At 48.9% G+C, this 13936-nt stretch overlaps 1 protein-coding gene across 5 annotated transcripts in view; it reads left to right on the forward strand.

Annotated features, from left to right (window-relative positions):
- The first annotated feature begins 5845 nt into the window (after positions 1-5845).
- FAT3 (FAT atypical cadherin 3) overlaps positions 5846-13936 on the forward strand; it is a 559292-nt gene continuing 551201 nt past the window's right edge. For all 5 annotated transcript variants that reach the window (XM_073336876.1, XM_073336917.1, XM_073336926.1 and 2 more), the window contains exon 1: positions 5846-5944. The gene's annotated coding sequence lies outside the window, so the exon portion shown is untranslated. The remainder of the gene's footprint in view (positions 5945-13936) is intronic.

The raw sequence follows: 13936 nt of genomic DNA on the forward strand, positions 1-13936 counted from the left end.
GGGAGGGAGTGCGGGAGGGGGTGTGGTGTGCAAGAAGGGGCTCAGGGCAAGGGGTTGGGGAAGAGGAGAGGTGTGGGGTGTACGAGGGGGCTCAGGGAAGGGGGTTGGGGTGCAGGAGGGGATGTGGAGTGCGGCAGGGGGCTCCAGGCAGGGGGTTGGGGTGCAGGAGGGGATGCGGAGTGTGGCAGGGGGTTGGGGTGCAGGCAGGGGGCTCAGGGCAGGGAGTTGGGGTGCAGGGTGCAGGAGGGATTCCAACTCCGGCACCGATTACCTGACCACCCCCGCGCCTGCCCTGGCCCTGCGCCGCTCCCGGAAGCAGACGGCACCACTTCCCTGCAGCCCCTGGCCGGTAGGAGCTTCGGGGGAGGTACCCACAGGTGAGGGCAGTGCGCGGAGCCCTCCGTTCCCCCCACCCACCCCCAGAAGCCACAGGGACGTGGTATTGGCCGCTTCAGGGAGCGGCAGGGGGCCCGCGGCGCCATGGGGGTGCCAATCTTGTGGGCCGGATCTGGCACACGGGCCGTAGTTTGCCCACCCCTGGTTTAGAAGATGGCATATGGAGATCAAGAAGCAATTTCCAGAGTGGTGTTTGTAGAGTATGATAACATGATATATCAGACATGATAGTTGTGTTATTTTGTTTTCAATAGTAATTCTATAGATGACTATGTTTTAGGATCAGCTGGATCGAGTAGACTGAGATGGGACTTGGGAGTCAGGAGACCTAGGTTCAGTTGCTGACTGACACAACTCACTTAACCACTCTGGACCTAATTCTCCTCTCACAGCAGTGTAAATCAGGGGTAACTCCATTGAAGTTGATGAAGTTACACCATGTAAAAAACTGGTACGAGAGGACAGTATGGTCCTCTATGCCTTAGTTACTCCACATGCAAACTGTTTCCCTCCTTTAGAAAAGTAATCTACAACTGAACAAAATGCTACATCCATACAAAGTGCTATTGCTAATCAACAGAATTCCCTCCCTACTGGGGATAGTTCAGAGAAGAGCAGCAAAAATCATTACAGGGCTGGAGGGATTGATTAATAAGGAAAAACTGAACTAACTACTAATACTCATTAGCATTTATCTACTGTAACCCTCAGTAAATATATAGACAGAGGAAGGCTTGGCAGAACTAGACTTTTTAATTTTTTAAATAATTTTGACAGATAATATCAATGTTTATTTTTAAGCACTTTTTTTCTATTTTTAGCAATTAAAATTTTCAGAGTTGCAGGAAATTATGGGGCTCTGACAATTATTGAATGACAGTAGACATTGAAATTCAAATCGTTAAAACACAAATTGTCACATGTCAAAATACACAAAGTAAATATCCTTAAATCAAACTCTAATAAGTTCCCAAGCGGCAGTGTTCTTGCTTTTCTTATCTGTAAATTTCATTTATTATCAATGGAAATATTTTGTCATCAGTCTGTGCATATATGGTGAAATCAATGCTTACTGACATTTACCGATAAAAATTTGAATACCTTCCAATCTGATATATAGACTTTGGCTAAGTGACAACTAAGGGGGATCTACAACAGATGTAAGTCTGTAAATATCTGTAGGGTGTATTATCAAAGGATAGAATTAAGAAAATAGAAATTTAGGCCAAATATTGAATGGGCGATAGGTGGAATAGAGAAAGAACCTGTCCTGACAGTGAAATCCATAAAATTGTGGAATAGTTTTCCCAGGAGAAGCAGTGGAAGCCCTATCAGAAGGCTAAACAAAGGACTGTGCAATATTGTAACAAATTCAGTGCAACACTTTTCAGAAGTACATGACAACAGTAGGGACGGCACTGCAGTCTTCATACTTCCTACTCCGCAAATACAGCCTCCTCCCATTTGAGTTAAAGGTAAATATAAGCAGTATACGCAAAAAGAAAAGGAGGACTTGTGGCACCTTAGAGACTAACCAATTTATTAGAGCATAAGCTTTCGTGAGCTACAGCTCACTTCCTCAGATGCATATCGTGGAAACTGCAGCAGGCTTTATATATACACAGAGAATATGAAACAATACCTATTCCCACCCCACTGTCCTGCTGGTAATAGCTTATCTAAAGTGATTTCCAGCACAAATCCAGGTTTTCTCACCCTCCACCCCCCCACACAAATTCACTCTCCTGCTGGTGATAGCCCATCCAAAGTGACAACTCTTTACACAATGTGCATGACAATCAAGCTGGGCTATTTCCTGCATAAATCCAGGTTCTCACATCCCCCCCACCCCCATACAAGCAGTATAAGAACTTTGACACACAGTTCTGATTCTTTCCAGTAGAGGGCAGAGGTGTACACATACACTAGCCAGTTCATTACAATAATTTGTAAGGAACAAAATTGCAGTGGCATGGAACACAATCTATCCCAGTATTTTAATTTATAGTTAGAGGAATTTGTGTTTAGTTTTATTTATGTTTTTATAATGTTACCATTCACCCACAGAGGCAGTTCAAAAATATAAAGAAAAACAGCCAATATCTCAAAAAGACGACTTAAGAAACAGTACTGTATAACATTATCTGCAAGGTCTTTTGGAAGCTAAGGAGCACTGTTTTTATACTAGGACTGGGGAGATCTGGGTTCCTGGCTCCAGAGGTGGATTACGGTTTTGTGGGGCCCTGGGCTGGAGCAAGTGGGGGCCCCTTCCACCTGAAGTCCCCCCACCCCTCCCCCGGCATTCCTGCAGGGGAAATGGGGTTGGGGTGAATGGGGCTTACCACACCTGTCTACCCAGCGCTCCTGCCGGGCAGCGGGATCGGGGAGCAAGGGCTTCCCCCGCTCCCTTGCAGGTGCCCCTGCGCCCTGACCCCGCTCCCTGGCAGGAGCGCTGGGTGGAGGGGGAGCAGGGTAGGTGTGCGGGGGCACCCATTTTTCCAGGGCCGCCCAATTGGTTGGGGCCCCTGGACATGGGTCCTGTTAGCCCAGTGGCTAATCCCTCAGCTAAATCAGTTTTTCTCCCAATACCACCTGTAATATACTATATTTTCCTTCCCAGTATATGTTGTTCTTGACTGTGCAGAGTATAAGCTCTTAGGAACAGGACTATTCCTTACTTTGTGTTTCTATAGTACCTAGCACAATGCTCCCCTGGTCTCAGCTGTAGCTTCTTGAGACTACCAAAAACCAAATATTAATAAACTTTTAGTAGTAGTAGTAAATTTCGCTGGATGACCCATTATGAGAAAAACAAACATTAGTATAAAATGACTTGTAGTGTAGTTTTGTTTTAGTAAAAGGTAACATTGCCTATGTACTTCTGCCATGGGGCATTCACACTTTTAGTTGTAGTCAGTAGGGTTTTAAAATAAACAATCAGTGTTTGATGTTTGTTTGTTTGTTTGTTTTGTTGGCTACAGTCTGGCCCTCTTGTTTTGTGCTTATTGGCCTGGATAGTGTGATTAATGTGGGCTTTTGCTGGGTTTTTTCCACCTTCACACTAATTTACAGCAGCAGATTGCCCAATGCATGCTGAGTGTTTTATGAGATCAGTGGAGAGAGCAATGCTGACAGTGGTTTTCATGGGGAACTTTTCACCTGTCCTCTGGTTGGAAGTCATGTTTAGCAACTGTGACCAACAGTAAAGGGGTAGGCAAGAAAAGAGTGAAAGAGCAACAGACTAGAAAATAAACAAAATTAACACTTCAAAGCAGTTTCACTGGTGATAGCTGTCTCTCTCAGATGTAGTACATAAGCCATAAGTGACTGTACAAGCAGGGAACTGGATTCCATCTCTACACAGGGAGACAAACAGATTTAGAGATGACCTACCTTATCATAACACCCCATTAAAATAGGGATCGTTGAGCATCACCATCAACACAAATGGGAAGACATTGCCAACTATACAGAAAATGTTCTCAATGGTAGAACAAGAGGGGCTCCTTGGGCAGATTTACCCTTAGCACAGCAAAAGTGCCATAATGGACATACAGTTCAGCAACATGAATATGCATATTGTGAAACAAGTAATAAGTACCCTAGTACATAAAAGCCTACCCCAGTACTCAAAAATGAAGTGGCTCTCAACCCAAATAACTACAGAGGCATAATCCACTCTTGTATTTCCTGCTCCCAACAGTCCCAACAAGCCAATGGAGTGAAAAATCTGAAAATGCTCAAGATGCTAGACCCTACATAATACCAATATATGAAACACTGGGAAGAAATCAACCTTGTACACTGCTACAAATCCTTGTGCAGAGCTATCACAGCAGACTACCCTCACTACGGTGAAACTAGCAAAGCTAAGCTGGACTCTTACCAAGTGCAGAATCCATGAATACAAACTAGACATGAAAACTGGAAGTCCTGAAGCACCATTCAACCCCAGGTAGGAATCGATGGGACAGAGAAGAAATTGAGACACCTAAGCTGGGAATGGGTGACAGGGGATGAATCACTTGATTACCTATTCTGTTCATTCCCTCTGAGGCACCTGGCATTGGCCACTGTTGGTAGACAGGATACTGGGCTAGATGGACCTTTGGTCTGACCCAGTATGGCTGTTCTTATATTCCAGGTTCTGACATACAAGAAAGCATGAGAAAGATATTTCCTGTAATTATCAACCAAGATAAAAGATTTTTCACACACACACACACAAAAAAAGGGGAAAAGCTGCCAGATGAAAAACAAGCAATAAAAGAAGGCAGCTGGCTCAAAAATTAAGCTGCTAGCTCGATTTGTGGGGTACATAGGTTTAGTTCCTTGATCCACCCCAGGCTTCCTGTGTGGCCTTAGGTAAATCATTTAAGGAGGAATTTTTAAAAATGCCTAAGTGACTTAGGTTCCTAACTCCTATCCCATTGACTTTCACTAAGGCCTAGGAACTTCCCAAAACTAGGTACTTTTGAAAGTCTCAGCCTGTGTCTCTCAGTTCCTCATCTCTAAAATGGGGATACAAGCAGCTCCCTACCTCACAAGGGTGTTGGCAAGATAGACATTAAATATTGTTTCAGAGTAGCAGCTGTGTTAGTCTGTATTCGCAAAAAGCTGGTATTTTCCACTGAATGCATCCCATGAAGTGAGCTGTAGCTCACGGAAGCTGATGCTCAAATAAATTGGTTAGTCTCTAAGGTGCCACAAGTCCTCCTTTTCTTTTTATTAAATATTGCAAGCGAGTCAGCTATTGAGCATAGTATAGGACCATAGATAATGACTCATCACCCATAACTACCCGCCAGGGGATCGGGGTAAACAACAGTAAGGAGCAAGGGCCGCGGGATAAAAGCAGAAACACACTGGGAAGCCCTGTCCAGATCTCGGGCTTTTACAGTGCACCGTGTGGCTCGCCCTGCCACTGAAGGAGTATTGCATCGAGCTGAGGGTGTAGCCTTCCCTGCGCCGGTGGGATGGGTTGAGGCAGATGTGAGAGGCTGCAGGGTGGGTGTGTAGGAGCGCGGCAGCTGGGGATGGGAGAGAAGAACTCGTGAGGTCTGCCTGCTGTGACGGGAAGGAGGCAGGCGCTTGCGAGGATCCAGGGCGAGCCGTGTGTGTCTTTGAGGGGAAGAAGAGGCACCAGGGAGGCTGTGGAGAGCGAGCGTCTCTCAGCCGGGATGAGCGGACACAGAGGCTGAGCGTCTGTGTTCCCCAGAGAGCAGGCGGCAGGAGCGGGGTGAGTGTGGGTCTGTCTCTCTGCTAGGGAGAGGCTGGCAAGGGGAAGAAGAGGCGGCGACACGGGAGCGGGCTCTCCTCCCGGTAGGCTGCGCTGTGACCAGACCGGCGGGTTGGGATCGCCCCCTTCCCCCTCCGCTCAGAGCCCCCAGGCAGAGTCCGGAGCTGCGCGCCGAGCCTCCAGCCGTCTCCTCCCGGCTCCAGTCCCGGGCTGCGCGCTGCACCGGGAGGGCGCAGCGGGGCTGGCTCCCGGGCTCATGGAGACCGTGCAGCGGAGGAAGCCCCGGAGCTGATGCCGCTGGAGGGAAGGGTGCGGCGCCTTTGCTTCTTGGGGTTGGCCGGTCCCTTTGCAGAGCCGGGCGGGCAGGAGCGGGCTGGGGGATACGCGTGGAAACTTTCCACCTTGCAAACTTGCCTGGGCGTGCACAGCCCGCGCTGCCGCTAGCGTGGGACGCCGAGGAAGGTGCAGCAGCCCCAGTGCACGCTCCGAAGGGGCTCCGCGCGATAGGGAAGTTCGCATGTGCAAGTTGCAAAACTTAAACCGGTTCGGTTTTCGTAAAGCAGGAGAAACTCCCCTTAGGCCGATGCAAATTGCTGACCCCAGCCCGTCGGGTGTGTTTGATCTTTATCTGTAGCTCAGTGGCTCTCCGGGTGAGCTGTGCTTTTGCAAAGGGAGGAAGCAAGTGGGGTTCCCCCCCCCCTGCAGTGCAATCCTGCTGCTAGTGAGTGTTCTCCTGCTTTGCACCAGATTTAAACACAGTCGGAGGCTGGGGCGCGGGGGAGTTTTCTGCTTATGCTGTTCAGCTGCGTTCGTTACTAGCCCAGCCGATCGCGGTGCCTGGCGGAGGCTTGCTGCTGCTCTGGGCTCTGCTCTGCTGCTCTCCGCGTGGAAGGGGAGTTCGCCTTCCCCAATCCCGTCTCTTCGCGGCGTGACTTGCTCGTTGGAGGTGCGGGGGGAAGGGGCGGTTACTGTGCTGCGCTTTGCATGGCTGCAGAGGGGGGTTTCCCCGGGAGGTGGCGGCGGGGCTGCTGCGGCCGGAGACCAGCAGAGAGAATCGCTCAGCTGCTCCCTGCTTGGGGGCTGGCAGCGCGGACTCTGCCCGGTGGGGGTCGCACAGGGGAAGTGTTTGCAATGGGCAGTGCTGGAGGGTGGGGGGAGGGGAGACTGCTCTCCCCGTCGCTCCCAATCGTGCCCTGGGGGCCGGTCGCTTTCGTTTGGATTTCTGCACGTTTGAAACAAGTTTGGTTTTTTTGCGGGGGGTGGGGGTGGGGTGAGCGTTGCAATAATCTCTCACCTCTCCCTTGGCTGCTGCCTGGGATCGGGCGGAGGGAACAGATCTCGCTTTGCCTTTGCGGTTAATGATTAGTTCAGCCTTTGTAGGGCAGCCGCAGGAGGGTTGCTGGGGCCTCGGACCGTTTCCATCCCCGCTGCATTGGTTTGCAAATGGGACTGAATTTCCATTTGCTAACATAAAGGAGCTAAAAGAAATCATCAGATGACCGTGTTTCCACTTGCTGGTAAATGTAGGCATGGAGCAAAACCTGCCCTAGTTTGGGGACTGGTAAATGTGGTTTTCCCACCCCTAACTTCTATGATTAGGAGACCGTTGTACTTCTTTTGCTATTTCTGGAACCCTGCCGGATTATTTACGGGGGCAACCCCCGCGCCCTTCCCCCAGTCGCTAAAGAGACGTATCGTTGTGTGCCTTGTATTTTGTTCTTGGTGGCTTCGTGCCCTTGCTTTGTTGTTTGGAGGATTAAAAGGTTTGACGATTGTCCTCAGTCCCAGATCCAATTAAAATAAATGCAAGTAAGCGGGACATAAAAGAAGGGAAAACTCCGATAGCTCTCCGGAGCAGCAAGCTTACCTTGTTCCAGAGACAATGCTCCGGGAAATGCGTGCGTTCCCTCTCTCCTCCTTTTCTCTCCCTTTGCATTGCTGTCAGACTCCGCCAGGAGCATCCTTTGCTCGGTGTTTGTCAAAAATCTAACTCGCCTCTCTCCAGGAGAAGATGTGTTCTCCACCGGCATAGTCACTGATAGTATGTAGCAGAGGCTTTACTTATGAATGGTCAGGTTCCTGGCGGAGGAATTAGCAGCTGAAAAAGAGAGAGCTCTGAGAATTAGGGAGGAGAAATCCTGCCCTGTTCGCTAACGGCTGAGGGGTGCCCTTGCTTTCACTGGTCGCTTAGAAGCAGTTATATAGGGGGTATACACCGGAGCTGGGAAACCAGGGCGCCATGAAACAGCGAGGGTCCAGTTCTTGCTCCCCATTTTTGGTGACCCACAGCTTATCCTTTAAATTTAACCAAAGTTGCTCTTGTTTCCTTGAAGAAACCGTGTTGGTGGCGCTAGGAAAAGAACAGACGATCCCTCTGGAGCCAGTCTGTGGTCCCGAGATGCTGCTGTGAAAGAGTTCACAGAACCGTGTGCCCAAAAGATGTTGCAGGCCGGCTGAGAAACCCAAATTAGAACCAATTTACTGGCGCTCCAGAAAGCAGCGAGGTAGCTCTGCTTCTTTCTTTTCCAGTGCCTGTGCATCTAGTGTTATCGCGGATAATCAGTAGGTTGCCTTGACTGTACTTGCCTTCAGATGTTAAGCTTTTTTTAAAGGGCAAGAGCCTTGCTTTCTAACTAAAAGTTGTATCTCTTGGAATCTTACTACCTATATAGTAACACCTGTTAACTAGCAATAAGGTGAGGGTGCCCATTGACCTGTGTGTTATGCTATTTTACTACTGTGATGACGGCCATATAAAACACTCGGTTCTTTCAGTGCAGTCCTTGTTTCTGACATAAGTGCATTATATTTTAACAAGTTACGTTTTCATTGTTGCCATTCTCCAGTACGGCAATACGACCTGATGTAACCTAGTTGATAGATTATGTCAAATAGAATGAAGTGGGCAATTATACCTGAGTAGGGTGTCTAGCCATTACTTGCTGATAGGATTTAGTAGCTCTTATTCCATTACGGACGTAAATATGTTTGGAGTTCTCAAATGTTTGTGACACATGCAAACAGTACAAATGTTGCTCAGATTAATAGTTTTCTTTTACTTGTATGAGAAAAATCTGTGGGGTAGGAGAGGATTTGTTATCCCAAGCAGTCCCAATACAGGATATAGAATACCTTTCATCTCTTGGATGCAGGTTTGAATCAAGCACAGGTCAGTAGTGACTAAAATTTTTGTTTTTGTGTTTCTTTTCTTTTCTTTTTTTTTTACCATCTTATGGCTATTTGATGACTTATGTGAATGGTTTTGTGACTTGTCTCTAGTTCACATCACCAAAGCTGCTTGCACATTTAGCATCCTGATGGTTTTGGCTAGAAGGCCAAAGACAGAATGGGCAGGGAGACCGAACTACTAGACCAGTGGTGGAATCCTGCCTCAGCTGAAGTCAGTGGCAGCTTTGCCCCAGGCTTCAGTGAGACCAGAGTTTCACACTAGAAGTAATCTCTACTAGGCTGGGAGGCACAGTGGTATATAATATGAAGAAGCTCTCACTCCTGCCACCCATGCTGTGTCTGTTCAGTGGCTCAACAGAAGATTTAAGGGAGACGGCGGGTGAGGTAATATCTTCTATTGGTCCAACTTCTGTTGGTGAGAGAGACAAGCTTTTGAGCTACACAGAGCTCTTCTTCAGGTCTGGGAAATGTACTAAAAGTGTTACAGGTAAGTACAAGGTGGAGCCACTTGTTTAGCAAGTAGTTAATGCATATTTCAAGGGATCATTCAAGGTGAAATGGCCCATTAACACTTCTCCAGTCCTAGGGGGGCAGGACAGGTGGGAAAAAACGGTGGTAGGGGGCTTAAGTAGGTTATAGATTGTTGTAATAAGCCATAAATCCAGTGTTTCTATTCAGCAAGCTCTCCGCAGACCAGGTTACAGCAACTCAAAGCAGCACCAGACCCTGCCAGAAGAACAGCAAAATCTGGAGACATATCTCCACCGCTACAGTACATCTACCCCCACAACACATCTTTCAAGATCCATTCCTATCACAACATGTGGTGTACCTCATCCCCCAAACAACTTTGTGGATGAAACCAGACAATCACTATGCCCTCACATGAACTCACACAGAAAAATAAGACAAAAATACCACATCACCTGTGTGGGAACACTTTTCACAAAGCCATCACTTTATATCTGACTTATCAGTCCTCATTCTCAAAGGAAACCTGCCCAGTACCTTCAAAAGACAAGCCCAGGAGTTGAAATTCATAACTTTGGTAGATACTAAAAATCATGGACTGAACAGAGATGCTGGATTCATGGCTCATGACAGCAATATATAACTCACTTAACCCCTCCCCCATCTTTTTTTTTTCTTTTCTCCCCCATAACTGCAGAGGTTAATGGGCCACTTCACCTTGAATGGTCCCTTGAAATGTGTGTTAACTACCTATGCTAAACAATCTGTTCCACCTTGTATTTAGCTGGGACACTCTGGGTATGTCTACACTGGCAGAGTTACAGCGCCGGCAGTTATCGCTCTGAAGGGAAACCGCTGTTGTGTGTTCACACTGTCAGCTGCCTGCGCAATAGCGTGTGCACACTTGTGGCACTTGCAGCAGTATTAGGAGCGGTGCACTCTGGGTAGCTATCCCAGACAGCATCTCTCCCTCTCCTGCCGGTAAGAGTTGTGGGAAGGCAGAGGGGGTCATGGGGCATCCTGGGTTCTGTCCCACTGTCCCGTGATGCGTTGCTTCGCATCCCAGCAGTCCCTGTGCTTCTGTCCACATTTGGCGCCATCTTTCAACGGTTTGTGTACTGAGCGCTCTGCCTCTTCGGTCTGTAGGAATGGATCCTGAACTGTCGACCAGTGTGCTGCTTGCTCTGACTAGCACGTCATGAGTGGCAGTGGAGCTATTCCTTAAACTACAAAGGCAAGAGGAGTGCGACATTGATCTCGCCACGCGTAGTAGCTATGACACGAGATTGCTTGTGGCATTCACGGAGGTGCTGACCACAGTGGAACGCCACTCTTGGGCTTGGGAAATAAGCACTGTGTGGTGGGATCACATCGTGATGCACGTCTGGGGTGACAAGCAGTGGCTGCAGATCTTTTGGATGAGGAAACCAACATTCATGGGACTGTGTGATGAGCTCCCCCCAGCCCTGTGGCACAAGGACATGAGAATGAGAGCTGCCCTGCCTTTGGAGAAGCCCATGGCGATTGCACTGTGGAAGCTGGCTACTCCAGACTGCTACCGATCGGTCGCTAACCAGTTTGGATTGGAAAAGTCGACGGTTGGACTCGTGTTGACAGAAGTGTTCAGGGACGTTAATTGCATCCTGCTGTGGAAGACCATGACTCTGGGCAACGTGACATTGTGGATGGCTTTGCACAAATGGGCTTCCCTAACTGTGGAGACGTGATAGATGGCACGCACATTCCAATTCTGGCACTAGACCACCTAGCTACCAAGTACATTAATTGCAAGGGGTATATCTCAATAGTTCTCCAGGCACTTGCGGATCACCGTGGGTGTTTCACAGTCATGAACGCAGGCTGGTCCAGAAAGGTGCATGACGCATGCATTTGGAACAGTGGCCTGTTCAGGAAGCTGCAAGCAGGGACTGTCTTCCTGGTCCAGAAGGTCACAGTAGGGGAAGTCAAAGTGCCCATTGTGATCCTGGGAGACCCAGCCTACCCTCTAATGCCGTGCCTTATGAAGCCATACATGGGGCAACTTGACAGAAGCAAGGAGCAGTTCAAAAACAGGCTGTGAAAGTGCAGAATGACTGTTGAGTGTGCATTCGGCAGTTTAAAAGCCCGCTGGTGCTGCCTTTATGGGAAGTTGGACCTGGCTGATGACAATATTCTAATGCTTATCGCCTCGCCGTGTGCTGTATGCTCAATAATATTTGTGAAGGGAAGGGTGAAAGCTTCAGTCAGGGCTGGACCACAGAGACTCAGCGCCTGGAGGCTGCGTTTGAGCCACCAGAGACCAGGGCTATTAGAGGGGTGCAACGCAGGGACATAAGGATCAGGGATGCCTTGAGGCAGCTATTTGAAACTGAAAGCCACTAATATTTGTTGCTGTGCTTGGGAATGCAGTGCTTATAATGCTAGGAGGTGATTGTGATTGGTGCAGACAATGTAATGTGAAGGTTTAACATAATTGTGGCTTTGCAGGGCTCTGTTTGCTTTCAATTAATAGAATAAAGATTGCTTTCAAACCAACACAATTCTTTTATTAAAAAACAACAACTGGAGGAGAGAGTCAAACCAAAAAAAAACCCTCAAGTGATGGGGATGGGAGAAGGGAGGGTCCCAGGACGGCTAAAGCTGTAGCTCACGATAGCTTATGCTCAAATAAATTGGTTAGTCTTAAGGTGCCACAAGTCCTCTTTTTCTTTTTGCGAATACAGACTAACACGGCTGTTACACAAATCTTTAGGTTTCAGAGTATGTCCAGGGATCATATCCAGCCTTCTCCTTTGGAGTACAATGCAGCGGGTACTGTACTTCAGCAGGGCCAAACTGCAGAGGGATGGGTGTTGAATGCAGTGGATAGTGGGAATCTGCAGTGGTGGACTGTGATGGGGGAGGAGTGGAATGCTGTGGGTACAGACGAGCCAGGAGGTAGATAAGAGTGTGGAGGTGGTGTCTGGGGGGTACATGGGAGTATCACCTGGAACGTGTCCTCTTGGCACTCCATAATGTTTAAGAGTCGCTCCGTGGCTTCATTCTGGTGTGCCGCATTCTCCTTTTGGTCTCTCTTCTTGCAGTTCTGCCACTCCTTCAATTCCTATTTCTCGGCCACAGAGTGCATCATAACACCACACAGAAAATCCTCCTTAGTTCTTCTTGGCCACTTTCTAATTCTGCAACCTGTTCAGCCTCCAGAAACAAAGAGGGAGGCTGGGCTCCCACAGTCATCTCTCTGAAGTTTAATTGCAACATTTTATAGCAGCAGTATTGTTTGCAACACAGACAACACTGATTCAGTGCTTTAAAACACAGCCAGTACTCACACACCTGTCACTAACTGGCTGACCCCAGGCAAGCACATATGAGCGACAGGACCCCCAAAATAGTGAGTAGTTGCAGGGGCAAGGTAGATCACTCTTCCCAGCCCCTGCTGTACACTGGGCATGTGGCTCTTGGGGAGAGGCAGCAATGTAGGGGGGCCTGATAATCATTCCTGTCCCCACACTTTCCAAAGGATGTGATCATTATGGAAGATATCTCGCTGCTGAGGGTGAGCAGGAAATCATGGGAGGGTCTTCTCCAACACTGCGGCTTCCACCCCGGCCTCTATGTTGCTCGCCTGTGTGCAGAAATGGTGTTCTCGCCCCTCCAACCATGATGGCACAGTGGCACGGGAAAGTTACCGTTAATAGGGCAAGAAACAAAGCAGCTCTGCCAAAGAACCCAGGGCAGCGGATTGCCCAGTATCTCCATGAGAGTTTTGCTGAAGATCTCTGAGGCAGATTCCTGTGAAGTGAGGAAGTCAATCAACAGCCTGTTCCGCTGCTTAGACGCGGCATGCGGCAGGAGACAAGCCTGCTTTCTGCAGCCCTCCTGCCCCCAACAACTCACTTCAGCGATTCCCAAAATCAAATCCACTTACCAGGGGCCTCCTCTCCTGTTTGCGCTTCACCAATCTCCGACAGCTGTGACTGGCTAGCCTCTTCCGGGGTAGAAAAGAGCTCCTGGCTGCATGCATCTCTGACCTCCGAGTCATCATCTGCCTCTGGGTCCCCCTCCACATCCTCGTCCAAGATTTCCTCCTCCTGGCTCAGTCCACTCTCGACTGGCATGCGAACCACTGAAGTATCTACAGGGGTCTTCGCAGTGGAGGTGAGGTCACCGCTGAGTATTGCGTCCAGCTCTTTGTAGAACCGGCAGCTCGTGGGTGCAGCTGCGGAGCAGAAGTTTGCCTCCTGCACCTTCTAGTAGGCGTTCCGCAGCTCCTTCACTTTGACCCGCACTGCATTGTGTCCCGGTCATGGCCCCTTTCTGTCATGCATCATGAAATCTGTCTGTAGGTATCATAACTCCTATGACTGAAGAGCAGCTGGGAGTAGACAGCCTCCTCTCACCAAATGCTTATGAAGTCCAGCTTGGCTTTGCTCCAAGTGGGGGATCGCCTGGTGCGTGGAGCAGGCATGGCCTCCTGGAAGGATGCGCTGAGACTGCTGCCCGGGTCACAGAACAAACAGGAAGGGGACTTTTACATTTGCAAAGGAATTTATGGGGTGGGGATGACGGTTGGTCACCTGAGGGCAGGGCAGTAGAGTTCAAACCGATGACCAGAGAGGCAAGAACAGGCATTGTGGGACA

Source organism: Lepidochelys kempii, chromosome 1, assembly GCF_965140265.1.
Source record: "Lepidochelys kempii isolate rLepKem1 chromosome 1, rLepKem1.hap2, whole genome shotgun sequence".
NCBI classification, from domain to species: domain Eukaryota; kingdom Metazoa; phylum Chordata; order Testudines; family Cheloniidae; genus Lepidochelys; species Lepidochelys kempii.